Below are 3,485 nucleotides of genomic sequence, written 5' to 3'. Positions count from 1 at the left end.
GTTTATCAGCCATCTGGTTTCCATGTGTGAAAATTGTCCTGAAATGTTTACCTATTTATTTAATTGTACGTATTTTATTCTGGTCTTATGTCGTATATTAAGGTCATCTAACATAATTATTATCCTTGTTTTTTGTTCGTCACAATGTAATTAGTATCTTAATTTACCAAAAAAAAGTGTGTGTCGAACACACGTGTCAGAAGAAACTTCTTTGGCAAGTTTCAAAGAAACCAAAATCGTCTGCTTTCTCCATGATGTGATGTCATTGCCATATGATACGTTACTCTCAACGCGCCTAATTTTAAAACCGTAATATATATCTTCAGATATTCCTTTAACACTACTCGTAATTTGTTAAACATAAAATAACTTTAAATCTAAAAGTTTGCTCTGAAAACTTAACATTTTTGCGTGCATACTCGCAAAGTTTGAACGTTATTAGTAAAATTAACAACTTGTAAGTAATAAATTTTATGTAAAATATGTTACGATATTTCGGTAACTCCATTAAGAAATTGAAGGGAACTTTGAGCGTTACGTTAATTGTGAAACTTTCTCCATACCAGTATGGCCTATACATGGTTGGTTTTAACCGACTTGAAATAAGAGGTTCAAGAACACACGTATGTGTTTAAAGTACAATATAATCAAACAAGTAGGTAATCGACTACTACCCAGTATACGTATTCAATTTTTAAGCTATTGCATAGCTTCTATCGCGGGCTTTGAGCGCGGGGACTGAATCGAGAAATTCCGTAACGAAAAAACCTCACGCTCCCCACTCCGACGGGCGGAGGTGTGTCTTAAAGGCATAGCATGCAATAGCTTTACCGCGGCAGTCCCCGAGTGCCACACGTCGTTTTTTTTTTGTAAATCTGATGGACTGGTTTACCTAATTACCTAATTTTCATGTTTTTAAGTTCTATTCATATGCATTTTCACAGATGAAATGCAACAATGACTATACATTATACAATCTGTTCCAATATATTATTGCACCGTAATAATCTCAATAAAATGATCTACCTATTGTAATTTGTAGTTATCAGAAAATAATAAGAAATATTATATTAAAACATGTACTAAGTAGCAGCTCACACAAATATAGAAGACTCGTTAAGAAACATGGAAGTTCATTACATTTGCCACGTATGAATTTTAATATTTGCGATGACTTTCAAAACAAATTCAAACTTTTTCACTTCTTTCATTCCTGTCTAAGTTCCTATCAATACATTAACGACCTACAATTTTTTTCACAACACATTACTGATTACGTAACATTTATTTTTTAATTGTTCCCTTATAGACCAGCAATGTACATCCAAATGTTCTAAGAGCTAAGCTTCTAAACTAAGGCGAAGTTTAGCAATTTCGATATTGCGAATTCTCTAAGTCGAGAACATAGTAGTTCAGTGGAGTGGAATCATCGCTAATCTATATATAGCTGGCTTTGGATCATCAATGTTACGTATAGACTATAATAATATAGTTGTTTTGTAAAGCTAGTGAGATAAATTAGGTTGTGTTACATCGTTATATATTTGACACTTCCAGAAATAGAATAAATTAATTCATATTAGTTTTGGTAGGTTATAACGGTACTTAGCACACTTATTAATATCACTATCACTACATAGTATAAAACAAAGTCGCTTTCTCTGTCCCTATGTACCTATGCTTAAATCTTTAAAACTACGCAATGGATTTTGATGCGGTTTTTTAATGGATAGAGTGATTAAGGTGATGAATTAATTTTTCTAACATTTACGGCCCTTTTCAAACCTTCGTAATTTTTATATTATTAAAGTTGTCGTGATGAAAATTCTTGACAAGAAAGTTCAATAGTAACACAATACGTCTACCGTTTTAGAAACATGATTCCATGATATTTTCTCGATAGAAAAAAAATACAAAGTTAGCATTGTTATTTTTTTTTAATCTCTGGCATCTTCAAAATAACAAACTTAAAGTTACGACTCTTTGGATATTAACTATAAAATATACAACCTATACGTCTACCGTGTTAGAATGTTGAAATATGCGATGGTTTTGAAATAAACAAGAAATACTTGAAATTAGCGCGCGACCAGCCAATATAGCGAGAGCCGCCCTGTACCTTCCTACCCCGATCGCTGCACGAGTCATTCCCGCTACGGCCGTCACACGGGGAACTTGTGTCGCTCGCGCAATCGTAAAAAAGGGTGACAACACGATAAGACAAATGGGGACAATAAAGAAAATAAGAAGAAGAAACATAAAGGTTGGAGGAAAAAGAATGCTTACAATTGGAACAAATTAATGAAGTAAGTTGGTTTTATTTTAAATTTGATGATAATTGTATTATAGACGATGTTTGATATGTACCCCTGTTTTAAGTACATAACGAATGTGTAAGATTTTTTCATTTATAGCATAAATAATCTGTTCAGAAATCCGGAATCCAGAAGGAAAATAAACCCACTGATTGTTCACAATGTGAATCCACTCCTTCGTAAGTACCTTTATTCAGTCAAAAATGTATGTTATCAAAGCTCTACTGGTTTTATCGCATGATTCCATTTTTAGCAAAAAGCAACAAAGTGCAAAGAAATAAAAAATCATGGTGAACTTAGTGGAAGTATGGCGGACATAATATGGAACAGGAGCTCATTGGAGTAGTATTATATTTAAAAAAATACGAAATAATTTCAAGAATTACATTTCTTAGAAGGTGGTAGATAAGTATGTTGTATAAAGAATTTGATGTTGATATTTATTTCATTTATACTTACTACACCTGTGCGGGAAATTGCTTAGTAATAAAACAGGTTTATATTCATATTTACATAGTAATGTGAGTTTTCATTTCGAAAAATTTTGTGTAAGTATGTATATTAAATTGAGTTCCTGGGTGATCTGGAAACACAATTGGGCCCGGAAGATGGCGCTGCAGTCACTCCTCCTAATGACATGAACCGATTTGGATGAATATTTGTGTGCACATTTCATTTTTGTGGGATGATTGGTTGATTCGCTTTCACATTAGCTAATATTATGTATTTTTGTTGTTAGAAAGTAAACTTAATTTAATGTTTATAATACATTATTATTGGTATAAATAAGCCAGTGTTCGTCTCACATTGCTGTACCTGCCTACCTACCCTACCAGGGCCTAACTTTGTTCTGGCTATTTTATTTTGATTATTTGTAATGAATAATTACAATTATAATAGAGTGCAAAAAATAAATACATGCGTCAATATATTTTGTGTTTTTTTTAAACAATTTTTTTATTTAAAAAAATATCATTCCGACCGCGGCTTTGCCCGCGTGGAATTAGATTATATCGTGAATCTTGTCTTATCCCACAGAAGTGTTCAGTTCGGATAAAAAGTATCCTATGTGTAAATCCAGGCAATTAGCTATATTTTATCAAAATTGGTAATGTAGTCTTGACGTGATTAAGTAACAACTAACAAAAAAATATACAAAATAACATCCAA

The 3,485-nt window shown here is 32.4% G+C and overlaps 1 long non-coding RNA gene across 1 annotated transcript; it reads left to right on the top strand.

The window, feature by feature from the left end:
- Positions 1 to 2,059: 2,059 nt before the first annotated feature.
- LOC149480653 (uncharacterized) lies at positions 2,060 to 3,242 on the top strand. Its single transcript, XR_016317060.1, has 3 exons — positions 2,060 to 2,306; positions 2,433 to 2,494; positions 2,569 to 3,242. It is a non-coding gene; the product is annotated as an uncharacterized LOC149480653 (long non-coding RNA).
- The last annotated feature ends 243 nt before the right edge of the window (positions 3,243 to 3,485 follow it).

Source organism: Colias philodice, chromosome 18, assembly GCF_061535455.1.
Source record: "Colias philodice isolate Cphi_HAF_F1 chromosome 18, ilColPhil1 Martin Lab GWU primary, whole genome shotgun sequence".
Lineage (NCBI taxonomy): Eukaryota > Metazoa > Arthropoda > Insecta > Lepidoptera > Pieridae > Colias > Colias philodice.
The sequence above is the reverse complement of the archived record's forward strand: the minus strand, read 5'-3'. Positions and strand labels throughout refer to the sequence as shown.